The 27,247-nt window shown below is 51.5% G+C and overlaps 1 pseudogene; it reads right to left on the reverse strand.

Annotated features, from left to right (window-relative positions):
* Positions 1-10,339: 10,339 nt before the first annotated feature.
* The window catches only part of LOC135532898 (AP-4 complex subunit epsilon-1-like), a 34,540-nt pseudogene continuing 17,632 nt past the window's right edge, over positions 10,340-27,247 (reverse strand).

The following is a 27,247-nucleotide window of genomic DNA, read 5'->3' on the forward strand; positions in this document are numbered from 1 at the left end:
CTGAAAATAAAAATAAAGAGAGCCGCACACTCTTGGAGCTCAGATGCAAAAATTGAATACCAACGTTTTCGACAGCCAAGCTGTCTTCATCAGGGTATAATCACAAACACTGCGGGATGACTCATTTTTATATAGTGTCAACGGACACAGGTGTCTGTAATCATGGCCATGAGTGGCCTAATATCATTGGTTAATAATCAAATATTAAAATGTCATACAAAGAACAGCATACAAACAAATGGATAGCATACGATCATAATTAATTTGACTATACAAGTTTACACACAATTACAATGGCAAAGTCACAATAATCACAAGAATGGCTTCAGATCAAAGTCTACGTTGAGACCCGAAGGGCGCAAGGGTCTTTAAATTAAAGATCCAGGCAGCCTCTCGTTTTAACAATAAATTATCAAGGTCACCCCTCTCCTAGGGAGGGTGACATGTTCGATGCCAATATAACGCAGAGCGAAATCAGTGGCCTGCCTCAGAAGTGTCCAAGATTGTCAGATCACCAACATATTAAGACCACAATTAGACATCTAAATTAACATTATTCCTGTGTTAATATTTCCAAAAAACATATGGATTCTTTAGACACTAAATCTCCTTAATCTGGATTATTTACTAAATGACAGAACTGTTTTGATGTCTGTTCGTGACTGACTTACATCATGCCCTGCTCTCAACCTGTGTTAGTACACACATATCATGTCCCCATCAGGACTCCATTGGTACCTGGTGTGTGGTTAAAAGCCACACCAGACTTCTGTGCTACCTCGGCTGCATTTCGACAAGCAGCCCAATTCTGTTATTTTTTTACCCCACTAATTGGTCTTTTGACCAATCAGATCAACACAGAAAAATATCTGATGTGATTGGTCAAAAGAACAATTAGTGGAATTACATATCATAATTGGTCCGCCTGTGTGAACGCAGACCTGTATACATGTGACCAGTGACCCAACAGCGCCCTCTAGTGTACACAACAAGTTAAAACATCCCTAGACAGACAACATACCCAACACATTAAATGACATAGCCAGGCAAGCCAAAATGGCTACTACAATGTAGGCTATAAAATGTGAAAACCAGTGCTTGTGGTATATACTACTGGTATAAATAGCTAATATGTCATTTGTAATATATTCAAATCATAAATCCAATATTTCCCTTTCACAGGCCATACTTATTGTCACAACTTCAAAACATTGCTGATTGTGAAAGTGGAGAAGGGATTTATAAGGAACTACTATGACTTATCATTAACGATTAATAAAACACACAAGTGGAAAAAGATTTAATCAAGTTATTTCAACACCGACTCAAAATATTCAATTGATCTCATATCTTGTCATAAGGCCAATGTTTTCATTCATTCCACAAGACTGTATGTAACGGATGTGAAACGGCTAGCTTAGTTAGCGTGCGCGCTAAATAACGTTTCAATCGGTGATGTCACTTGCTCTGAGACCTTGAAGTAGTAGTAGACTGTTGTTGATGTGTGCAGAGGGTCCCTGGTTCACGCCGGGTATGGGCGGGGACGGTCTAAAGTTATACTGTTACATGTACATACATACTGATGGCTTTTCAAATCACATCACCAGTTTCAAATGAAGCCATCTCCTACCAGGTCAAGTTGTTTGCATCTCACACATTATCTCGTGCCCATCATTTGAATTGCTTGAGTAAAGTGGGTTGTGGCTCTTTCAGAGGTCAACTACAAGAGGGCGTGACTGCATTTTAGAAACGTGCAGTGACCATTTTAGAAAGTGCAGTGACCATTCTATGACCTAAACGAGCGCGGTGGGGTCTCATGTTGGCCCCCTCTGCTAAAAAACATCTTTGCTGAGGAGGCAGGGATTGACAAGACCAACATTGACAATGTTTGTGGCTCTTTGTGGGAATCGGTTTTTGTTTTTAGCCCAGGAGACGAGTCCAGCATCTGTCTAACGACTGAAAATGAGTGACTTGCTTTGCTGAATACATTTAAAGGGATTGCGATTGTCATTTTTTCATTTTTTTCACTCAGGCAAGATAAGAACATTCTTATTTTTGACGGCCTTTTCTGTTCAGGGGCACAAAATAAGCTCGGGGGTTTGAACTTGCAACCTTCCGGTTACTACAACGCTCTAACCACTAGGCTACCCTGCCACCTCTACACTCTAACCACTAGGCTAGCCCCTCATGGGATAAAATAATATACTTACCCGTTTGTGTCTTCTTCAGATCATTCTTCTGCATTCCCATTGGTTGGTAACATTTAGATCAACCCAGCTGAACCAAACTGTGGCTCCAGGGTGGAAGTACCTGCCATAACCACAAGGTTCCTCTCCCTCACTCTCCTTGGCCATTTTCCTCTCTCAAAAGATTCCTGAGAATCTTTTAGTAGGTGGCACTTGTTTGCATGTTAAATGACGAGACAGAGGCATTGATGCGAGAAACCAGTCTTGTTCAGTACATCACAACACATAGGTGTCTCAAGCACCCCGGTAAAACACAAGAGTTGCAGTAATGAATATTTACCAACAGATGGCATCACTGAGCCATCTTACACCCATAACAGTGCTGACTTCTTGACTCCACCATCAGGAGCAGGTGAGTGTTCAGATCCAAGACAGGAACCACCAAACTGTAAGCATTTAACTATAAGTTCTACACCTGTTGTATTCCGCGCACGTGACAAATAACATTTGATTCGATGGTGACAGACGTCTCTTCTTCTGTAAACTCTTTAAATACTACTATTTGATCGATCCATAACTGCTAATTTCTCTCAATACGCAGAAATAAATCAATCGTATTTCTCCACTCATATTCATGTATAATTTTACTCCAAAAGAATGCTTACTTTTGCAAGGGTTAATATTATCTGAGGCTACAGTATGTGAGAGATTATGGTCTACCCAGATTTCAGTTAGAGGCTATGAGAGACACTGGTCTTTTTATTTTTTTTCTTTATTGCACCAGGCAAGTCAGTTAAGTACAAATTCTTATTTTCAATGACGGCCTAGGAACAGTGGGTTAACAGCCTGTTCAGGGCGGAACACTAGGTACCTTGTCAGCTCGGGGATTTGAACTTGCAACCTTCCGGTTACTAGTCCAATGCTCTAACCACTAGGCTACCCTGCCGCCTCTACGCTCTAACCACTAGGCTACCCTGCCGCCTCTACGCTCTAACCACTAGGCTACCCTGCCGCCCCACCCTGGTTTTCTGAGTGTGTAAACTGGCTGAGTTTTATTTTAGGACATGCACAATTTCCAGCGAGCTAATATAGTTTAAGATTGGGACATTAAGTTTACAACATTAGAAAACTAAAATGCAACAGGATCATATAGACTGAACAAAAAATATAAATGCAACAAGCAACTTCAAAGATTTGACTGATTTACAGTTCATTTAAGAAAGTCTGTCAATTTAAATAAATTCATTAGGTCCTAATCTATGGATTTCACATGACTGGGAATACAGATATGAATCTGTTGGTCACAGATACCTTAAAGAAAAGGTAGGGGTGTGGATCAGATAACCAGTCAGTATCTGGTGTGACCATTTGCTTCATGCAGCGCGACACATTTCCTTCGCATTGATCAGGCTGTTAAATTGAGGCCTGTGGAATCGTACACGTCGACCCAGAGCATCCCAAACATACTCAATGGGTTACATGTCTAGTGGTATGCAGGCCATGGAAGAACTGGGACATTTTCAGCTTCCAGGAATTGTGTACAGATCCTTGCGACATGGGGCCGTGCATTATCATGCTGAAACATGATGTGATGGCGGGTGGATGAATGGCACAACAATGGGCTTCAGGATCTCATCACGGTATCTCTGAGCATTCAAATTGGCATCGATAAAATGCAATTGTGTTTGTTGTCTGTAGCTTATGACCCCGCCCACACCATAACCCCACCGCCACCATGGGGCACCGTGTTCACAAACCACTCGCCCACACCATAACCCCACCTCCACCATGGGGCACCGTGTTCACAAACCACTCGCCCACACCATAACCCCACCGCCACCATGGGGCACCGTGTTCACAAACCACTCACCCACATCATAACCCCACCTCCACCATGGGGCACCGTGTTCACAAACCACTCGCCCACACCATAACCCCACCTCCACCATGGGGCACTGTGTTCACAAACCACTCGCCCACACCATAACCCCCACCGCCACCATGGGGCACCGTGTTCACAAACCACTCGCCCACACCATAACCCCACCGCCACCATGGGGCACCGTGTTCACAAACCACTCGCCCACACCATAACCCCACTGCCACCATGGGGCCCCGTGTTCACAAACCACTCGCCCACACAACACCATACACGTGGTCTGTGGTTGTGAGGCTGGACGTACTGCCAAATTCTCAAAAATGACATTAGAGGCGGCTTATGGTAGAGAAACTAACATTAAATTATCTGGCAACAGCTCTGGTGGACCTTCCTGCAGTCAGCATGCCAATTGCACGCTCCCTCAACTTTAGACATCTGTGGTATTGTGTTGTGTGACAAAACTGCACATTTTAGAGCAGCCATTTATTGTCCCCAGCACAAGGTGCACCTGTGTAATGATCATGCTGTTTAATCAGCTTCTTCATGTGCCACATCTGTCAGGTGGATGGATTATCTTGACAAAGGAGAAATGCTCACTAACAGGGATGTAAACAAATTTGTGTACAACATTTGAGAGAAATAAGCTTTTCTGTGTATGGAACATTTCTGGGATCTATTATTTCAGCTCATGAAACATAGGGCCAACAACATTTTACATTTGTATTTTTGTTCATTATGTCAGAATTGGGCCTATCTATCTATCTATCTATCTATCTATCTATCTATCTATCTATCTATCTATCTATCTATCTATCTATCTATCTAATCTATCTATCTATCCGTCCGTCCGTCCGTCCATCCGTCCGTCAGTCAGTCCTATCCCTCTAAAGAAGGTCCTCGTCCTTCCCTTTCACCATTCCCACCACTGTGCTCGTGTCAAAGAAGTCCTCTAGCTGAACTACTTCCTGTACTGACTAACTACTCTATCAACTTCTAGAAGGGTTCCTATCTCTCTAAAGAAGTCCTGTAGCTGAACTGCTTCATGTACTGACTAACTACTCTATCATCTTCTAGAAGGGTTCCTATCTCTCTAAAGAAGTCCTCTAGCTGAACTGCTTCATGTACTGACTAACTACTCTATCATCTTCTAGAAGGGTTCCTATCTCTCTAAAGAAGTCCTCTAGCTGAACTACTGACTAACTACTCTATCATCTTCTAGAAGGGTTCCTATCTCTCTAAAGAAGTCCTCTAGCTGAACTGCTTCAGTACTGACTAACTACTCTATCATCTTCTAGAAGGGTTCCTATCTCTCTAAAGAAGTCCTCTAGCTGAACTGCTTCATGTACTGACTAACTACTCTATCATCTTCTAGAAGGGTTCCTATCTCTCTAAAGAAGTCCTGTAGCTGAACTGCTTCATGTACTGACTAACTACTCTATCATCTTCTAGAAGGGTTCCTATCTCTCTAAAGAAGTCCTCTAGCTGAACTACTTCCTGTACTGACTAACTACTCTATCATCTTCTAGAAGGGTTCCTATCTCTCTAAAGAAGTCATGTAGCTGAACTGCTTCCTGTACTGACTAACTACTCTATCATCTTCTAGAAGGGTTCCTATCTCTCTAAGAAGTCCTCTAGCTGAACTGCTTCATGTACTGACTAACTACTCTATCATCTTCTAGAAGGGTTCCTATCTCTCTAAAGAAGTCCTCTAGCTGAACTGCTTCCTGTACTGACTAACTACTCTATCATCTTCTAGAATGGTTCCTATCTCTCTAAAGAAGTCCTGTAGCTGAACTACTGACTAACTACTCTATCATCTTCTAGAAGGGTTCCTATCTCTCTAAAGAAGTCCTCTAGCTGAACCTGACTAACTACTCTATCATCTTCTAGAAGGGTTCCTATCTCTCTAAAGAAGTCCTCTAGCTGAACTGCTTCATGTACTGACTAACTACTCTATCATCTTCTAGAAGGGTTCCTATCTCTCTAAAGAAGTCCTGTAGCTGAACTACTGACTAACTACTCTATCATCTTCTAGAAGGGTTCCTATCTCTCTAAAGAAGTCCTGTAGCTGAACTACTTAAAAATATATCCCATTTAGCAGACGCTTTTGTCCAAAGCGACTTACAAGTCGGCTGGGGCCACTACTTTTTTTTTTTTTTACATATGGGTGGCTCTAACGGCGCTTGGCGTTGCAAGCGCCATGCTCTACCGACTGAGCCACACAGGACCCTACTTCCTGTACTGACTAACTACTCAATCATCGTCTAAAAGGGAGCAGTTCAATTTCCAGGGCCCTCTTCCCACAGTGACACCCGAGGTTAGTGAAAGGGTACAGCATTCGTGATCTGAGAAGAAAGCAGGGGTTATTCTAGCATCAGTTGGGGGACAGTCCCGGGTAAACAGATAGTCGATGCGAGAGACTCTGGTGCCATCACCACTGGTCCAGGTGAAGCCCTCCTCTCTTGGATGCAGGGTTTTAACACAGTCAGTCAGTCAGTTTAATATCACTGCTACAACCCTTGGATGCAGGGTTTTAAAACAGTCAGTCAGTCAGTTTAAAAATCCATGCAACAACCCTTGCCAATAAAACACTTGACCTATCTACCTTACAATCCTCTCCTGCCCCCGTACACCAAAATATGCTCTGTTTGCTTTCCACCAAATAGCAAAGCTAATGTTTTAAAAATATTGGTGGAAATAACCACTTTTGACGGTAACCAACAACAAAATTCACCTGGTCATTCTGCCGCCAATTGGAAATTATAAATAAAATCAGATTAAGAGTTAAGTTGGAAGAATAACCTATCAAATAAGTACACATTCTGTGCAATTTGGAGATAATTGTATTGCCAGAAATTATTACCTTACATAAAATATATGTGGAAGCACTGCTGCCACAAATTAACTGGAGTACCCTGTAATGGCCACCTGGTGGCACCAGAGATCCATTTAGTTTCTTAAGGTGTGAAGTCTGGGGGTTGGGAACGTGGTCAGAACACCAGGGCTTGTATCGTTTATTTCTAGATTAAATACATTTACTGGTATGAACCATTACGAAAGTAAAGATGACAAAGCACAGTAAAGGGACGGCTTGTGTATTTAGTGCTCTTTCTCGTGAAACTTACATGCAACTCTGCAGTTTTAAAATAGCCACAGGTGGTCAGTCTAAATACAGAAGTTGAGAAATCCGAGTTGAACAAGTCATGGAAATATTGTTGACGAGAAACTTCTACGCTGTCCATACAGAACTCCTAAAAGCGATTTTACCAGCCTCCATTTTGAGGGAATCAGGAAGTGTGATTTTACCAGCCAATTTGAGGGAATCGGGAAGTGTGATTTTTAGCATATGACAGCAATCACCAACCTGTTGAATGATAGTAAGAGTGAAATGAAGTGATTGCTTCTCACTTTCTTAACAAGGTCGTTGGTTGATTAAATTAGGCCTACGTGTAGTATTTTACACAAACAAAAACATGGAAACAGGTAACGCAGAGATACAGTCACTACTTTACTGTTTAACGGCTACTATCCCACAACTATGAATAGTCACTACTTCTCCGTTTAAAGGCTATCATCCTACAACTGTAATACATTACTGCTACACTAGACTACATTTTAACATTAGTCTGTGTTTTTTTTTATTTTTCCTTTTAAAGTCCTTCGACTACAATAAAAATACGTTCACAGCTGAAGCATACACACTCGTTTTATTGTACACTTACAATTTCTAGTTTTTACAAAGATATTTATACACAATTCTTATTTTATTGAGTAAATGGTTACAGTAGTTATGCACACGATACAAACAATTCTTTATACAAGTCTTGAATCTTAAACCTCTTTTCACATGGTTACTGGTGTTGCATGTTCAAAGTAATGAATGATTACCTAAAATAGACAGTAAAAGGTTAAATGTCAGGTTTATTAACTAAAGTAAGCAGAACTGCAGACAGGCACTAAAGTACACTGGTCTCTTTGTACTACAGGCACAAAATGAACATGTCTCCTTGGCATCAGAACATAAGGTGTTTTGGTTGGTTATCTTTGTGTTAGCATTCAAGTTACATACAATTCTTCAGTTCCATACAGAAAATGTATCCACTTTTAGGACTCAAGCTTTTACAAAACGAAAAGGCAAAAAATGATTTGCATCTGAACACACATTAAATATCATTGAAAACTAACAGATGAACTTTGTCCCCTGGCTACGGCGCACAGCAAGCATGAGGAGGGCGTGTGTCGTGGAATAGATTAAACGTTAGACTAACTAACTGATATCTGAGGGGAACACATGACGCAAAGATGTTTTGACTTAAAGCTATTTTATCATCTTGTATTTTACAAGACAATCAAATATATTCTATAAGAATATCTAATAAATAAGTTTGAAATGCAGCATTGTTATAAAAATATAATCATCGATGACTCCTGGGTTTCAGCTCTTGCCTGTGTATTGGAAATCAATCAAATGCATACTGTTAGTAGATCATGAATGATTAGATGCAGCGTCTGGAGAACGTAACATGCAGGACAATGACAGTTCAGTATAACATGTACTGTTGAACTGAAACATTTCTGCCTTGAGAATACCTTTCTGAATATTGATAATGTAATTAACTACTTAAGCTTTTCTGACCATTCAACAGTAGCTCAACTCGTGTCAATGCTACAAGAGAGGGGGAGAGAGAGGAAGAGAGGAGAGGAGAAAGAGAGGGAGAGAGGAGGAAGAGGCGAGAGGAGGAAGAGGCAGGAGAGAGCGAGAGGAGAAGAAGAGGGAGAGGAGGAAGAGAGCGAGAGGAGAAAGAGAGGGAGAGGAGGAAGAGAGCGAGAGGAGAAAAAGGGAGAGGAGGAAGAAAGGAGGAGAAGAGGGAGAGAGCAAGAGGAGAAAGAGAGGGAGAGTGCAAGAGGAGAAAGAGAGGGAGAGGAGGAAGAGAGAGGAAGAGAAGCGAGAAAGGAGGAAGAGAGCTTAGGAAGAGAGCAAGAGGGAGAGAGGAGGAGAGAGAGGAGGAAGAATGAGAGGGAGAGAGCAAGAGGAGGAGGGAAAGGAGGAAGAGAGCGATAAGGAGAAGAGAGCGGGGAGAGCGAGGGAAAGATGGCGGGAGAGGAGAAATAGAGGGAGAAAGGAGGAAGAGGGAGAGCAAGAGGAGAGAGGGAAGGAGGGAGACAGGAGGGAGAGAGCGAGAGGAGAAAGAGGGAGAAAGGAGGAAGAGGGAGAGAGCAAGAGGAGAAAGAGGGGAGGGAGAGACAGGAGGGAGAAGCGAGAGGAGGAGAGGGAGAGAGCAAGAGGAGAAAGAGGAAGAAAGGAGGAAGAGAGGGAGAGAGCAAGAGGAAGAGAGCAAGAGGAAGAAAGGAGGAAGAGGGAAAGCAAGAGGAGAAAGAGGAAGAGAGCAGGGAGAGAGCGAGAGGAGAAAGAGAGCAGGGAGAAAGGAGGAAGAGAGGATGAAAGAGGAGGGAGAGAGAGGGAGAGAGTTGAGAGGGAGAGAGAGGAGGAATAGAGGAGAGAGGAGGAATAGAGAGGGAGAGAGGAGGAAGAGAGTGAGAGGAGAAAGAGGAAGAGAGGGAGAGGAGGGAAACAGTCAAGAGACCAAATTAGACCAAAGATCAGGTAAAAAGATCAAATGGGAAACATGGCCAAGAAGCCAATGACTTCTAGACTTCCTGGGCTTCCTTCTCACACAGATAGTGAAGCTTATTAAGTCAAGTCAAAGCTGGTAGAACTGAGACCACTGAACTCCTCATTTAATAAAGTATTTGTTTATTTCTAGAGGGTGTCTCATACAGAGCACGCTTTCCTTCTCGTTCCTTCTGAGGTTCACAGCTCACGTTTTCACAAAGAGCTATGTGAAAGCGATAAGAACAATTAGATGTTCCGTTAAAAACGCATTAATTACAAGAGCATAAAAATAAAACCGCGTGAAATCACTGTTGAGAAAAATATATAGCAAACACAAGGACACATAACATCAGCTGCTTTCCACTGTATGTCTCTGTGTGATAGAATCCCCTCAGTGGTGGTGCTTGGGGCCTGTGAGCGCAGGGCTGCACTTCATTCCATAAAGTGGTTTCCTCGCCTTCGTCCTTGTCGACTCTCCTTTACCGATGAGACAAACAACTGGTCAGGTGTAAACCAAAAAGACACGCAGTCCAATTCTCTCATTTTTTTCTCTCTCCACTAATTGGTCTTTTGACCAATCACATCAGATCTTCAGAGCTGATTGGATTAGACCGATTAGTGATTTTTTTAATCAGAATTGGGCTGCCTGTCGGCGCATCCTTAGTCGCTGCCATATAACTTTAATAGAAATTATCAGTGAGGTGAATGAAGGGAACAACTTCCTGGAATGAGACACGGCCCGGCTCAGGTCTCCGTCAGGGCTTTCTGACAGTGGTAGAGGAGGGGAGTCCGGCAGCTCAGGGACAGGGGAGCGCAGCCACACGGCCAGCGAGTCAGCGTGGACACGACAGTGAAGCAGACATGGCTGACCCTGACCTGGACCCTGAAGCACCCCGGCACGCCACGATGCCCTCCGACCCTAAAGGGAAAAGGTCAAAAGTAATAAACTTCCATTACCCACTTCATGATGAAGTGGTATTTTTTGTAAAAAAATATTTGACCTTTATTTTACTAGGCAAGTCAGTTAAGAACAAATTCTTATTTTCAATGACGGCCTAGGAACAGTGGGTTAACTGCCTGTTCAGGGGCAGACCGACAGATTTGTACCTTGTCAGCTCGGGGTTTGAACTTGCAACCTTTCGGTTACTAGTCCAACGCTCTAACCACTAGGCTACCCTGCCGCCTCTACGCTCTAACCACTAGGCTACCCTGCCGCCTCTAGGCTCTAACCACTAGGCTACCCTGCCGCCTCTACGCTCTAACCACTAGGCTACCCTGCCGCCTCTACGCTCTAACCACTAGGCTACCCTGCCACCTCTACGCTCTAACCACTAGGCTACCCTGCCGCCTCTACGCTCTAACCACTAGGCTACCCTGCCGCCTCTACGCTCTAACCACTAGGCTACCCTGCCGCCTCTACGCTCTAACCACGAGGCTACCCTGCCGCCTCTACGCTCTAACCACTAGGCTACCCTGCCGCCCCTCCATTCTAACCACTAGGCTACCCTGCCGCCTCTACGCTCTAACCACTAGGCTACCCTGCCGCCTCTACGCTCTAACCACTAGGCTACCCTGCCGCCTCTACGCTCTAACCACTAGGCTACCCTGCCGCCTCTACGCTCTAACCACTAGGCTACCCTGCCGCCTCTACGCTCTAACCACTAGGCTACCCTGCCGCCCCTCCATTCAACCACTAGGCTACCCTGCCGCCTCTACGCTCTAACCACTAGGCTACCCTGCCGCCCCTCCATTCTAACCACTAGGCTACCCTGCCGCCTCTACGCTCTAACCACTAGGCTACCTGCCGCCCCTCCATTCTAACCACTAGGCTACCCTGCCGCCCTCCATTCTAACCACTAGGCTACCCTGCCGCCTCTACGCTCTAACCACTAGGCTACCTGCCGCATTAACAACAGTGTATGACAGAAAGATGTACAATAACAGTATTATGATAGGCATGAGATTTTCTAAAATGGTCAGGGCTGGGATAAAACATTAAGATGAGGCGTGCCACCTGCTGACCTATGATGTCGACAACGTGGAGGTGTAGTTTGCCCTTCAGCACGTCCAGTGTGGCCGTCAGAGGTTCTCGGTGTTCTGTTGTTACCAGTCGAAGGTTCTGCTTCAAGTCATGAGAGAAAGACAACCACATTTTCCCATAATCCCCTGTGGACACAGTCAAAGGCCTGTATAAACACAAACAGGAAGGAGAATGTCAACAGTGTGCACACACAGGAAGTAGTAGTGGCTAACAGAGGCCCACTAGGCACTAGGTGTAGATCTGAGATGTAAGCAATAGGGTGGTAGCTCCATCTTGCCCTATGATAGACACTATGGCAACAATTCCATCTGACCTGTGAAGTGAGGGGCGGGAGTTGACCTGTAGGGGGAGTTGAGTGAAGGGGGGGGGGGGGAGGAGTTGACCTGTGAAGTAGGAGCGGGAGTTGACCTGTGAAGTAGGGGGGGGGGATGGGGGGAGGAGTTGACCTGTGAAGTAGGGGCGGGAGTTGACCTGTGAAGTAGGGGCGGGGTTGACCTGAAGTAGGGGCAGGAGTTGACCTGTGAAGTAGGGGCGGGAGTTGACCTGAAGTAGGGGCGGGAGTTGCCTGTGAAGTAGGGGCGGGAGTTGACCTGTGAAGTAGTAGGGCGGGAGTTGACCGTTGACCTGAAGTAGGGGCGGGGTTGAGTAGGGGGCGGGAGTTGACCTGTGAAGTAGGGGCGGAGTTGACCTGTGAAGTAGGGGCGGGAGTTGACCTGTGAAGTAGGGCGGGGTTGACCTGTGAAGTAGGGGCGGGATTTGACCGTAGGGCGGGATTGACCCTGTGAAGTAGGGGCGGGAGTTGAGAAGTAGGGCGGGAGTTGACCTGAAGTGAGTTGACCTGTGAAGTAGGGCGGGAGTTGACCCGGGAGTTGACCTGTGAAGTAGAGGCGGGGTTGACCTGTGAAGTAGGGGCGGTTGACCTGTGAAGTAGGGCGGGAGTTGACCTGTGAAGTAGGAGGACCTGTGAAGAGGGGCGGGGTTGACCTGTGAAGTAGGGGGGAGTTGACCTGAAGTAGGGGCGGGAGTTGACCTGTGAAGTAGGGCGGGAGTTGACCTGTGAGGGGCGGGAGTTGACCTGTGAAGTAGGGCGGGAGTTGACCTGTGAAGTAGGGGGAGTTGCTGTGAAGTAGGGGGAGTTGACCTGTGAAGTAGGGGCGGGAGTTGACCTGTGAAGTAGGGGGAGTTGACCTGTGAAGTAGGCGGGAGTTGACCTGTGAAGTAGGGGGAGTTGACCTGTGAAGTAGGGGGGGGGATGGGGGGGAGTTGACCTGTGAAGTAGGGGCGGGAGTTGACCTGTGAAGTAGGGGGAGTTGACCTGTGAAGTAGGGGGAGTTGACCTGTGAAGTAGGGGGGGATGGGGGGAGGAGTTGACCTGTGAAGTAGGAGCGGAGTTGACCTGTGAAGTAGGGGGGGGATGGGGGGAGGAGTTGACCCGGGAGTTGACCTGTGAAGTAGGGGGGAGTTGACCTGTGAAGTAGGGGGGATGGGGGGGAGGAGTTGACCTGTGAAGTAAGGAGTTGACCTGTGAAGTAGGAGCGGGGTTGACCTGTGAAGTAGGGGGGAGTTGACCTGTGAAGTAGGGGGGAGTTGACCTGTGAAGTAGGGGGGGGGATGGGGGGGAGTTGACCTGTGAAGTAGGGGCGGAGTTGGAAGTAGGAGCGGGAGTTGACCTGTGAAGTAGGGGGGAGTTGACCAAAGTAGGGGGATGGGGGGAGGAGTTGACCTGTGAAGTAGGGGGGATGGGGGAGGGTTGACCTGTGAAGTAGGGGGGAGTTGACCTGTGAAGTAGGGGCGGGAGTTGACCTGTGAAGTAGGACGGGAGTTGACCTGTGAAGTAGGGGGGAGTTGACCTGTGAAGTAGGGGGGGAGTTGACCTGTGAAGTAGGGGCGGGAGTTGACCTGTGAAGTAGGGGGGATGGGGGGAGTTGACCTGTGAAGTAGGGGGGGAGTTGACCTGAAGTAGGGGGGGGAGTTGACCTGTGAAGTAGGAGCGGGAGTTGACCTGTGAAGTAGGGGGGAGTTGACCTGTGAAGTAGGGGGGATGGGGGGAGGGTTGACCTGTGAAGTAGGGGCGGGAGTTGACCTGTGAAGTAGGGGGGAGTTGACCTGTGAAGTAGGGGGAGTTGACCTGTGAAGTAGGGGGGGGGATGGGGGGAGGAGTTGACCTGTGAAGTAGGGGCGGGAGTTGACCTGTGAAGTAGGGGGGGAGTTGACCTGTGAAGTAGGGGAGGAGTTGACCTGTGAAGTAGGGGGGAGTTGACCTGTGAAGTAGGGGGGGATGGGGGAGGAGTTGACCTGTGAAGTAGCGGGGTTGACCTGTGAAGTAGGGGGAGTTGACCTGTGAAGTAGGGGGAGTTGACCTGTGAAGGGGGATGGGGGGGGAGTTGACCTGTGAAGTAGGGGCGGAGTTGACCTGTGAAGTAGGGGGAGTTGACCTGTGAAGTAGGGGGAGTTGACCTGTGAAGTAGGGGGGATGGGGGGGAGGAGTTGACCTGTGAAGTAGGGGCGGAGTTGACCTGTGAAGTAGGAGCGGGAGTTGACCTGTGAAGTAGGGGGGAGTTGACCTGTGAAGTAGTAGGGGGGATGGGGGGAGGAGTTGACCTGTGAAGTAGGGGGGATGGGGGAGGTTGACCTGGGGAGGAGTTGACCTGTGAAGTAGGAGCGGGAGTTGACCTGTGAAGTAGGGGCGGGGGGGAGTTGACCTGTGAAGTAGGGGGGGGGGGGGGGGAGTTGACCTGGAAGTAGGGGCGGGAGTTGACCTGTGAAGTAGGGGCGGGAGTTGACCTGTGAAGTAGGGGCGGGAGTTGACCTGTGAAGTAGGGGGGGAGTTGACCTGTGAAGTAGGGGCGGAGTTGACCTGTGAAGTAGGAGCGGGAGTTGACCTGTGAAGTAGGAGCGGGAGTTGACCTGTGAAGTAGGGGGAGTTGACCTGTGAAGTAGGGGCGGGAGTTGACCTGTGAAGTAGGAGCGGGAGTTGACCTGTGAAGTAGGGGGGAGTTGACCTGTGAAGGGGGGGAGTTGACCTGTGAAGTAGGGGCGGGAGTTGACCTGTGAAGTAGGAGCGGGGAGTTGACCTGTGAAGTAGGGGGGGAGTTGACCTGTGAAGTAGGGGGGGGATGGGGAGGAGTTGACCTGTGAAGTAGGGGCGGGAGTTGACCTGTGAAGTAGGGGGAGTTGACCTGTGAAGTAGGGGGGAGTTGACCTGTGAAGTAGGGGGGGGGGGGAGTTGACCTGTGAAGTAGGGGCGGAGTTGACCTGTGAAGTAGGAGCGGGAGTTGACCTGTGAAGTAGGGGGGGATGGGGGAGGAGTTGACCTGTGAAGTAGGAGCGGGAGTTGACCTGTGAAGTAGGGGGGTGGGGGAGGAGTTGACCTGTGAAGTAGGGGGAGTTGACCTGTGAAGTAGGGGGGGAGTTGACCTGTGAAGTAGGGGGGGGATGGGGGGAGGAGTTGACCTGAAGTAGGAGCGGGAGTTGACCTGTGAAGTAGGGGGGGATGGGGGAGGGTTGACCTGTGAAGTAGGAGGGAGTTGACCTGTGAAGTAGGGGGAGTTGACCTGTGAAGTAGGGGGGATGGGGGAGGAGTTGACCTGTGAAGTAGGGGCGGGAGTTGACCTGTGAAGTAGGGGGAGTTGACCTGTGAAGTAGGGGGGGGAGTTGACCTGTGAAGTAGGGGCGGAGTTGACCTGTGAAGTAGGGGGGAGTTGACCTGTGAAGTAGGGGGGAGTTGACCTGTGAAGTAGGGGGGAGTTGACCTGTGAAGTAGGGGGGGGATGGGGGAGGAGTTGACCTGTGAAGTAGGGGCGGAGTTGACCTGTGAAGTAGGAGCGGGAGTTGACCTGTGAAGTAGGAGCGGGAGTTGACCTGTGAAGTAGGAGCGGAGTTGACCTGTGAAGTAGGGGGAGTTGACCTGTGAAGTAGGGGGGATGGGGGGAGGAGTTGACCTGTGAAGTAGGGGCGGGAGTTGACCTGTGAAGTAGGGGGGGGAGTTGACCTGTGAAGTAGGGGGAGGGTTGACCTGTGAAGGGGGCGGGAGTTGACCTGTGAAGTAGGGGCGGGAGTTGACCTGTGAAGTAGGGGCGGGAGTTGACCTGTGAAGTAGGGGGGAGTTGACCTGTGAAGTAGGGGGGGAGTTGACCTGTGAAGTAGGAGCGGGAGTTGACCTGTGAAGTAGGGGGAGCGGGAGTTGACCTGTGAAGTAGGGGAGCGGGAGTTGACCTGTGAAGTAGGGGGAGTTGACCTGTGAAGTAGGAGGGGAGTTGACCTGTGAAGTAGGGGGAGTTGACCTGTGAAGTAGGGGGGAGTTGACCTGTGAAGTAGGGCGGAGTTGACCTGTGAAGTAGGGGGGGATGGGGGGAGGAGTTGACCTGTGAAGTAGGAGCGGAGTTGACCTGTGAAGTAGGGGGGGGGGGATGGGGGAGGAGTTGACCTGTGAAGTAGGAGTAGGGGGGAGTTGGAAGTAGGGGGAGTTGACCTGTGAAGTAGGGGGGGATGGGGGGAGGAGTTGACCTGTGAAGTAGGGGCGGGAGTTGACCTGTGAAGTAGGGGGAGTTGACCTGTGAAGTAGGGGGAGTTGACCTGTGAAGTAGGGGGGGTGGGGGAGGAGTTGACCTGTGAAGTAGGGGCGGAGTTGACCTGAAGTAGGAGCGGGAGTTGACCTGTGAAGTAGGGGGAGTTGACCTGTGAAGTAGGGGGGATGGGGGAGGAGTTGACCTGTGAAGTAGGGGCGGAGTTGACCTGTGAAGTAGGGATGGGGGGGAGTTGACCTGTGAAGTAGGGGGGATGGGGGAGGAGTTGACCTGTGAAGTAGGGGGAGTTGACCTGTGAAGTAGGGGGGGGATGGGGGAGGAGTTGACCTGTGAAGTAGGGGGGAGTTGACCTGTGAAGTAGGGGGGAGTTGACCTGTGAAGTAGGGGGGATGGGGGGAGGAGTTGACCTGTGAAGTAGGATGGGGGGGAGTTGACCTGTGAAGTAGGGGGGAGTTGACCTGTGAAGTAGGGGGATGGGGGAGGAGTTGACCTGTGAAGTGACCTGTGAAGGGGAGCGGAGTTGACCTGTGAAGTAGGGGGGGGATGGGGGAGGAGTTGACCTGTGAAGTAGGGGCGGGAGTTGACCTGTGAAGTAGGGGGGGGACCTGGGGGAGGAGTTGACCTGTGGGGGGAAGTAGGGGCGGGAGTTGACCTGTGAAGTAGGGGCGGGAGTTGACCTGTGAAGTAGGGGGGGGATGGGGGAGGAGTTGACCTGTGAAGGGGCGGAGTTGACCTGTGAAGTAGGGGGGATGGGGAGGAGTTGACCTGTGAAGTAGGAGCGGGAGTTGACCTGTGAAGTAGGGGGGGATGGGGGGGGTTGACCTGTGGGTAGGAGCGGGAGTTGACCTGTGAAGTAGGGGGAGTTGTGAAGTAGGGGGGATGGGGGGAGGAGTTGACCTGTGAAGTAGGATGGGGGAGTTGACCTGAAGTAGGAGCGGGAGTTGACCTGTGAAGTAGGGGGGATGGGGGGAGGAGTTGACCTGTGAAGTAGGGGGGGGGGGAGGAGTTGACCTGTGAAGTAGGGGGGAGTTGACCTGTGAAGTAGGAGCGGGAGTTGACCTGTGAAGTAGGGGGGGATGGGGGGAGGAGTTGACCTGTGAAGTAGGGGTGGGAGTTGACCTGTGAAGGGGCGGAGTTGACCTGTGAAGTAGGGGGGATGGGGGGAGGAGTTGACCTGTGAAGTAGGGGCGGAGTTGACCTGTGAAGTAGGGGGGGGGATGGGGGAGGAGTTGACCTGTGAAGTAGGGGGGGGATGGGGGAGGAGTTGACCTGTGAAGTAGGAGCGGGAGTTGACCTGTGAAGTAGGGGGGGATGGGGGAGGAGTTGACCTGTGAAGTAGGGGGGGGGGAGTTGACCTGTGAAGTAGGGGGGAGTTGACCTGTGAAGTAGGGGGGGATGGGGGGAGGAGTTGACCTGTGAAGTAGGGGCGGGAGTTGACCTGTGAAGTAGGGGGGAGTTGACCTGTGAAGTAGGGGGGATGGGGGGAGGAGTTGACCTGTGAAGTAGGGGCGGGAGTTGACCTGTGAAGTAGGGCGGGAGTTGACCTGTGAAGTAGGGGCGGGAGTTGACCTGTGAAGTAGGGGCGGGAGTTGACCTGTGAAGTAGGGGGGAAGAAGCGGGAGTTGACCTGTGAAGTAGGGGGGGCCTCAGAAGTAGGGGGGAGTTGACCTGTGAAGTAGGGGCGGGAGTTGACCTGTGAAGTAGGGGCGGGAGTTGACCTGTGAAGTAGGGGCGGGTGAAGTAGGGGGGGAGTTGACCTGTGAAGTAGGGGCGGGAGTTGACCTGTGAAGTAGGGGGGGAGTTGACCTGTGAAGTAGGGGCGGGAGTTGACCTGTGAAGTAGGGGGGGAGTTGACCTGTGAAGTAGGGGCGGGAGTTGACCTGTGAAGTAGGGGGAGTTGACCTGTGAAGTAGGGGGAGTTGACCTGTGAAGTAGGAGCGGGAGTTGACCTGTGAAGTAGGAGCGGGAGTTGACCTGTGAAGTAGGGGGAGTTGACCTGTGAAGTAGGGGCGGGAGTTGACCTGTGAAGTAGGAGCGGGAGTTGACCTGTGAAGTAGGGGGGAGTTGACCTGTGAAGTAGGGGGGAGTTGACCTGTGAAGTAGGGGCGGGAGATGACCTGTGAAGTAGGGGGGATGGGGGAGGAGTTGACCTGTGAAGTAGGAGCGGGAGTTGACCTGTGAAGTAGGGGGGAGTTGACCTGTGAAGTAGGGGGGATGGGGGAGGAGTTGACCTGTGAAGTAGGGGCGGGAGTTGACCTGTGAAGTAGGGGGAGTTGACCTGTGAAGTAGGGGGGGAGTTGACCTGTGAAGTAGGGGGGATGGGGGAGGAGTTGACCTGTGAAGTAGGGGCGGAGTTGACCTGTGAAGTAGGAGCGGGAGTTGACCTGTGAAGTAGGGGGGATGGGGAGGAGTTGACCTGTGAAGTAGGAGCGGAGTTGACCTGTGAAGTAGGGGGGTGGGGGAGGAGTTGACCTGTGAAGTAGGGGGAGTTGACCTGTGAAGTAGGGGGAGTTGACCTGTGATAGGGGGGGGGGAGGAGTTGACCTGTGAAGTAGGAGCGGGAGTTGACCTGTGAAGTAGGGGGGATGGGGGGAGGAGTTGACCTGTGAAGTAGGGAGCGGGAGTTGACCTGTGAAGTAGGGGGAGTTGACCTGTGAAGTAGGGGGGATGGGGGGAGGAGTTGACCTGTGAAGTAGGGGCGGGAGTTGACCTGTGAAGTAGGGGGAGTTGACCTGTGAAGTAGGGGGGGGAGTTGACCTGTGAAGTAGGGGCGGAGTTGACCTGTGAAGTAGGAGCGGGAGTTGACCTGTGAAGTAGGGGGGGGAGTTGACCTGTGAAGTAGGGGGGAGTTGACCTGTGAAGTAGGGGGGGGATGGGGGAGGAGTTGACCTGTGAAGTAGGGGCGGAGTTGACCTGTGAAGTAGGAGCGGGAGTTGACCTGTGAAGTAGGAGCGGGAGTTGACCTGTGAAGTAGGAGCGGGAGTTGACCTGTGAAGTAGGGGGGAGTTGACCTGTGAAGTAGGGGGGATGGGGGAGGAGTTGACCTGTGAAGTAGGGGCGGGAGTTGACCTGTGAAGTAGGGGGAGTTGACCTGTGAAGTAGGGGGAGTTGACCTGTGAAGTAGGGGGGTGGGGGGAGGAGTTGACCTGTGAAGTAGGGGCGGGAGTTGACCTGTGAAGTAGGGGCGGGAGTTGACCTGTGAAGTAGGGGCGGAGTTGACCTGTGAAGTAGGGGGGAGTTGACCTGTGAAGTAGGGGCGGAGTTGACCTGTGAAGTAGGAGCGGGAGTTGACCTGTGAAGTAGGAGCGGGAGTTGACCTGTGAAGTAGGGGGAGTTGACCTGTGAAGTAGGGGCGGGAGTTGACCTGTGAAGTAGGAGCGGGAGTTGACCTGTGAAGTAGGGGGAGTTGACCTGTGAAGTAGGGGGAGTTGACCTGTGAAGTAGGGGCGGGAGTTGACCTGTGAAGTAGGGGGGGGATGGGGGGAGGAGTTGACCTGTGAAGTAGGAGCGGGAGTTGACCTGTGAAGTAGGGGGGATGGGGGGAGGAGTTGACCTGTGAAGTAGGAGTGGGAGTTGACCTGTGAAGTAGGGGGGAGTTGACCTGTGAAGTAGGGGGGGGATGGGGGGAGGAGTTGACCTGTGAAGTAGGGGCGGGAGTTGACCTGTGAAGTAGGGGGAGTTGACCTGTGAAGTAGGGGGAGTTGACCTGTGAAGTAGGGGGGGTGGGGGGAGGAGTTGACCTGTGAAGTAGGGGCGGAGTTGACCTGTGAAGTAGGAGCGGGAGTTGACCTGTGAAGTAGGGGGGAGTTGACCTGTGAAGTAGGGGGGATGGGGGAGGAGTTGACCTGTGAAGTAGGGGCGGAGTTGACCTGTGAAGTAGGAGCGGGAGTTGACCTGTGAAGTAGGGGGGATGGGGGAGGAGTTGACCTGTGAAGTAGGAGCGGGAGTTGACCTGTGAAGTAGGGGGGATGGGGGAGGGTTGACCTGTGAAGTAGGGGGGAGTTGACCTGTGAAGTAGGGGGGAGTTGACCTGTGAAGTAGGGGGGGGATGGGGGAGGAGTTGACCTGTGAAGTAGGAGCGGGAGTTGACCTGTGAAGTAGGGGGAGTTGACCTGTGAAGTAGGGGGGGGATGGGGGGAGGAGTTGACCTGTGAAGTAGGGGGGGGATGGGGGGAGGAGTTGACCTGTGAAGTAGGAGCGGGAGTTGACCTGTGAAGTAGGGGGGGGATGGGGGGAGGAGTTGACCTGTGAAGTAGGGGGGGGATGGGGGGAGGAGTTGACCTGTGAAGTAGGGGCGGAGTTGACCTGTGAAGTAGGAGCGGGAGTTGACCTGTGAAGTAGGGGGGATGGGGGAGGAGTTGACCTGTGAAGTAGGGGCGGGAGTTGACCTGTGAAGTAGGGGCGGGAGTTGACCTGTGAAGTAGGGGGGGGGATGGGGGGAGGAGTTGACCTGTGAAGTAGGGGCGGAGTTGACCTGTGAAGTAGGGGGGATGGGGGAGGAGTTGACCTGTGAAGTAGGAGCGGGAGTTGACCTGTGAAGTAGGGGGGGGATGGGGGGAGGAGTTGACCTGTGAAGTAGGGGGAGTTGACCTGTGAAGTAGGGGGGAGTTGACCTGTGAAGTAGGGGGATGGGGGGGAGGAGTTGACCTGTGAAGTAGGAGCGGGAGTTGACCTGTGAAGTAGGGGGGAGTTGACCTGTGAAGTAGGGGGGGGATGGGGAGGAGTTGACCTGTGAAGTAGGGGGGATGGGGGGAGGAGTTGACCTGTGAAGTAGGAGCGGGAGTTGACCTGTGAAGTAGGGGGGGGGGGGGGGAGGAGTTGACCTGTGAAGTAGGAGCGGGAGTTGACCTGTGAAGTAGGGGGGAGTTGACCTGTGAAGTAGGGGGAGTTGACCTGTGAAGTAGGGGGGATGGGGGGAGGAGTTGACCTGTGAAGTAGGGGGGGGGGGATGGGGGAGGAGTTGACCTGTGAAGTAGGAGCGGGAGTTGACCTGTGAAGTAGGGGCGGGAGTTGACCTGTGAAGTAGGGGGGAGTTGACCTGTGAAGTAGGGGGAGTTGACCTGTGAAGTAGGGGGGGAGGAGTTGACCTGTGAAGTAGGGGCGGAGTTGACCTGTGAAGTAGGAGCGGGAGTTGACCTGTGAAGTAGGGGGGAGTTGACCTGTGAAGTAGGGGGGAGTTGACCTGTGAAGTAGGGGGGGGGGAGGAGTTGACCTGTGAAGTAGGGGCGGAGTTGACCTGTGAAGTAGGAGCGGGAGTTGACCTGTGAAGTAGGAGCGGGAGTTGACCTGTGAAGTAGGAGCGGGAGTTGACCTGTGAAGTAGGGGGGAGTTGACCTGTGAAGTAGGGGGGATGGGGGGAGGAGTTGACCTGTGAAGTAGGGGGGATGGGGGAGGAGTTGACCTGTGAAGTAGGGGCGGAGTTGACCTGTGAAGTAGGAGCGGGAGTTGACCTGTGAAGTAGGGGGGGATGGGGGAGGAGTTGACCTGTGAAGTAGGGGCGGGAGTTGACCTGTGAAGTAGGGGCGGAGTTGACCTGTGAAGTAGGGCGGGAGTTGACCTGTGAAGTAGGGGCGGGAGTTGACCTGTGAAGTAGGGGCGGGAGTTGACCTGTGAAGTAGGGGCGGGAGTTGACCTGTGAAGTAGGGGCGGGAGTTGACCTGTGAAGTAGGGGCGGGAGTTGACCTGTGAAGTAGGGGCGGGAGTTGACCTGTGAAGTAGGGCGGGAGTTGACCTGTGAAGTAGGGGCGGAGTTGACCTGTGAAGTAGGGGCGGGAGTTGACCTGTGAAGTAGGGGCGGGAGTTGACCTGTGAAGTAGGAGCGGGAGTTGACCTGTGAAGTAGGAGCGGGAGTTGACCTGTGAAGTAGGGGCGGGAGTTGACCTGTGAAGTAGGGGCGGGAGTTGACCTGAAGTAGGGCGGGAGTTGACCTGTGAAGTAGGGCGGGAGTTGACCTGTGAAGTAGGGGCGGGAGTTGACCTGTGAAGTAGGGGCGGGAGTTGACCTGTGAAGTAGGGGCGGGAGTTGACCTGTGAAGTAGGAGCGGGAGTTGACCTGTGAAGTAGGAGCGGGAGTTGACCTGTGAAGTAGGGGGGAGTTGACCTGTGAAGTAGGGGCGGGAGTTGACCTGTGAAGTAGGGGGAGTTGACCTGTGAAGTAGGGCAGGAGTTGACCTGTGAAGTAGGGGGGAGTTGACCTGTGAAGTAGGGGCGGGAGTTGACCTGTGAAGTAGGGGCGGGAGTTGACCTGTGAAGTAGGAGCGGGAGTTGACCTGTGAAGTAGGAGCGGGAGTTGACCTGTGAAGTAGGGGGGAGTTGACCTGTGAAGTAGGGGGGATGGGGGGAGGAGTTGACCTGTGAAGTAGGGGCGGGAGTTGACCTGTGAAGTAGGGGGAGTTGACCTGTGAAGTAGGGGGGAGTTGACCTGTGAAGTAGGGGGGGGATGGGGGAGGAGTTGACCTGTGAAGTAGGGGCGGAGTTGACCTGTGAAGTAGGAGCGGGAGTTGACCTGTGAAGTAGGGGGGGAGTTGACCTGTGAAGTAGGGGGGAGTTGACCTGTGAAGTAGGGGGGATGGGGGGAGGAGTTGACCTGTGAAGTAGGGGCGGAGTTGACCTGTGAAGTAGGAGCGGGAGTTGACCTGTGAAGTAGAAGCGGGAGTTGACCTGTGAAGTAGGAGCGGGAGTTGACCTGTGAAGTAGGGGGGAGTTGACCTGTGAAGTAGGGGGGGGATGGGGGGAGGAGTTGACCTGTGAAGTAGGGGGGATGGGGGGAGGAGTTGACCTGTGAAGTAGGGGCGGAGTTGACCTGTGAAGTAGGAGCGGGAGTTGACCTGTGAAGTAGGGGGGATGGGGGAGGAGTTGACCTGTGAAGTAGGGGCGGGAGTTGACCTGTGAAGTAGGGGCGGGAGTTGACCTGTGAAGTAGGGGCGGGAGTTGACCTGTGAAGTAGGGGGGGAGTTGACCTGTGAAGTAGGGGCGGGAGTTGACCTGTGAAGTAGGGGCGGGAGTTGACCTGTGAAGTAGGGGGGGGGGGGGGCGGGAGTTGACCTGTGAAGTAGGGGGGGGAGTTGACCTGTGAAGTAGGGGCGGGAGTTGACCTGTGAAGTAGGGGCGGGAGTTGACCTGTGAAGTAGGACGGGAGTTGACCTGTGAAGTAGGAGCGGGAATTGACCTGTGAAGTAGGGGCGGGAGTTGACCTGTGAAGTAGGGGCGGGAGTTGACCTGTGAAGTAGGGGCGGGAGTTGACCTGTGAAGTAGGGGCGGGAGTTGACCTGTGAAGTAGGGGCGGGAGTTGACCTGTGAAGTAGGGGCGGGAGTTGACCTGTGAAGTAGGGGCGGGAGTTGACCTGTGAAGTAGGAGCGGGAGTTGACCTGTGAAGTAGGAGCGGGAGTTGACCTGTGAAGTAGGGGGGAGTTGACCTGTGAAGTAGGGGCGGGAGTTGACCTGTGAAGTAGGGGGAGTTGACCTGTGAAGTAGGGCAGGAGTTGACCTGTGAAGTAGGGGGAGTTGACCTGTGAAGTAGGGGCGGGAGTTGACCTGTGAAGTAGGGCGGGAGTTGACCTGTGAAGTAGGAGCGGGAGTTGACCTGTGAAGTAGGAGCGGGAGTTGACCTGTGAAGTAGGGGGAGTTGACCTGTGAAGTAGGGGGGAGTTGACCTGTGAAGTAGGGGCGGGAGTTGACCTGTGAAGTAGGAGCGGGAGTTGACCTGTGAAGTAGGGGGGAGTTGACCTGTGAAGTAGGGGGAGTTGACCTGTGAAGTAGGGGCGGGAGTTGACTTGTGAAGTAGGAGCGGGAGTTGACCTGTGAAGTAGGGGCGGGAGTTGACCTGTGAAGTAGGAGCGGGAGTTGACCTGTGAAGTAGGGGGAGTTGACCTGTGAAGTAGGGGCGGGAGTTGACCTGTGAAGTAGGGGCGGAGTTGACCTGTGAAGTAGGGGCAGGAGTTGACCTGTGAAGTAGGGGGAGGGGAGTTGACCTGTGAAGTAGGGGGGAGTTGACCTGTGAAGTAGGAGCGGGAGTTGACCTGTGAAGTAGGAGCGGGAGTTGACCTGTGAAGTAGGGGGGAGTTGACCTGTGAAGTAGGGCGGGAGTTGACCTGTGAAGTAGGGGCGGAGTTGACCTGTGAAGTAGGGTCAGGAGTTGACCTGTGAAAGTAGGAGTTGGCCTGTGAAAGTAGGAGTTGGCCTGTGAAAGTAGGAGTTGGCCTGTGAAAGTAGGAGTTGGCCTGTGAAAGTAGGAGTTGGCCTGTGAAAGTAGGAGTTGGCCTGTGAAAGTAGAAGTTGACCTGTGAAAGTAGGAGTTGACCTGTTGACCTAGGACTAAAAAATGTTATTGGTCAGATGCTCCATTAAGTTCTGGGTCCATACGTGTTAAGAGGAGAGATAGAACTAGGATCGGAACCAGAACAAAGTGCTCCGACCTCTCTCTCTTTACAAGTTACGGACAAGTCTACGGGCCTAACTGTCCCCTCCTCTTCAGAAATTCAAAAGATGCCAACACCTGAGAAATCTTGATTTGTCCAAAGCACCGGAACTAATGCTGCTAGTTCTAAAGGAACCCTGTCGTTATAGAGTCATTAGCAGACGCTCTTATCCAGAACGACTTAGAGTAGTGACTGAGCGCTAACATGTTTTGCCACTTTGTTGTTGCATTATGACAGCTCTACAGTACCATTCCTGGTCACATAGGCTGCCCATGAGAGGTTAGGACCCAGGGTAACCTGTAAGACAGTGCTGATAGTTACAGATAGCAGTAGTTTTACCTGAGGAAGTGTTTCAGAGAGAGGCTCAGTGAGAACTGTGCTGCCTGGTGCTGGCCCAGGGGTCTCTGGTAGGACAGTAACCCAGCCAGCTCCACCTGGACTGAGGCTCTCTTCATGACAACAGTGTGCAGACAAACCGACACACTGTGACCCTTAACCTCCTTTAACGGACTACCTGAGATACAGGACATCTGAGGGGGAAAACAACATGATAGAGTCATCAGTTTGACATGATTTACAGGCTGCAAAAATTCCTGAAACTTTCACAAAGATCCATGGTTTTTCTAAATCCCGGTTGGAGGATCCCCTGGTATTTCTGTCTTGATTCCGGGATCTTCCAACCAGGATGTCTGACAAAAACAAGGGAACTTTGTTGTTAAGGCCAGTCTGAAAAATATATACCTCCAGTTCTTTGCAGGTGAGCTGCAGCGCCATCTGGTGGAGCGCTGAGTCATTGTTGTTGGATATGAAGACCAGCAACACTAAGGCATCCTCTTTATACACTCTACAGGCTGACAGAGCCAGGCTGGAGTCCTGGTCCGAGCAGAGGGGGGTGAACTCAGAGCGGGCCAGCCCAGAGAGCTCTGCTGGCAGGTGGGAGGTGAGAGGGAGGTCGCTGGGTCTCTCTAGTGCTGGAGCTGGGTGTAGATCTTGTTGTGTTTGTGGGTCTGTCTGTGTGTGTGTGGGCGGTACAACAGCCACCATGCCATTTCCCCTGATCAGAGAGAGGTCCTCCTGCCTCTACTCTCTGCTCCGTCCCCTCTACATGGGGGTTACCGTTGCTAGTGGTATGGTCCAGTGTTCTCTGGGAGGTCTGTTGAGGTGTGGTGGTGGTAGCAGCACCCCCTCTGAGGCCACAGTGGTCGAGTCCAGTAGGTTGCTAAGCAGAAGGTTGTCAACGGCAGCGCTGCGAGACGAGTGGGAGGAGTCAGAGGAGCCTTCGCTGGCGCCTGATGATGACTCCCCCTGGGTTTCCTTCTGAAGTGTCGGGCGCCGTCTCGGCTCGGCCCATCTGTTGGGGAGAGTACCAGCCGATATTTAACAGCACTCAGCAGCCATCCGACAGCACTCAGCAGCCATCCGACAGCACTCAGCAACCATCCGACAGCACTCAGCAACCATACGACAGCACTCAGCAGCCATCCGACAGCACTCAGCAGCCATCCGACAGCACTCAGCAACCATCCGACAGCACTCAGCAACCATCCGACAGCACTCAGCAGCCATCCGACAGCACTCAGCAGCCATCCGACAGCACTCAGCAGCCATCCGACAGCACTCAGCAGCCATCCGACAGCACTCAGCAGCCATCCGACAGCACTCAGCAGCCATCCGACAGCACTCAGCAACCATCCGACAGCACTCAGCAACCATCCGACAGCACTCAGCAGCCATCCGACAGCACTCAGCAGCCATCCGACAGCACTCAGCAGCCATCCGACAGCACTCAGCAGCCATCCGACAGCACTCAGCAGCCATCCGACAGCACTCAGCAACCATCCGACAGCACTCAGCAGCCATCCGACAGCACTCAGCAGCCATCCGACAGCACTCAGCAGCCATCCGACAGCACTCAGCAACCATCCGACAGCACTCAGCAACCATCCGACAGCACTCAGGCAACAAATAAGAATTTGTTCTTAACTGACTTACCTAGTTAAATAAAGGTTAAATAAAAAATTAAACAGTACTCCGGCGTGAGCTGATAGCTAAAGCACCTGTATGTTTCTGTTTTGAAGTCTAGGCCAGGTTACTGTAAAGCACTTTGACAACTATTGATGTAAAAGGGTTTAAATAAAGCCTTAAATACGTTTGATTGATTGGCAATGATTAATGAACAACCAAACAGTAGAAGGTAATCTCACCAGACACACAGAGTTGTGGGACCCCAGGCCAACAAAGAGCGACGAGGCCAGCTGCCGTTTCTCCTGGTCAGGCTCAAGTCCAGAGGAGGGTTTCTGTGTCTGGGAGGGTGGGCTCTGAGGGGACAGCAGGGGACTGGGCAGCTCCACTAGGGGGGTTGGGGTCTCACCTGCACTCTGCTGCTGGGCCAGGTACCCATCCTTTCCCCACACCCTCTTCACCCCCTCCAACTTCAGAGTGGTAGAGCTGAAATAACATTGGGATACTAACCTGGGTCTTCTACAAGATTATATCAAAGAACATGTCATCAGTCTGGTTTAAATTCCTCTGACAATCTACGGTAAATGTCGACATTCCTCAAGGCTCTGTTCTTGGACCAATA

This window comes from Oncorhynchus masou, unplaced genomic scaffold (genome assembly GCF_036934945.1).
Source record: "Oncorhynchus masou masou isolate Uvic2021 unplaced genomic scaffold, UVic_Omas_1.1 unplaced_scaffold_2097, whole genome shotgun sequence".
In the NCBI taxonomy this organism is placed as follows: Eukaryota; Metazoa; Chordata; class Actinopteri; order Salmoniformes; family Salmonidae; genus Oncorhynchus; species Oncorhynchus masou.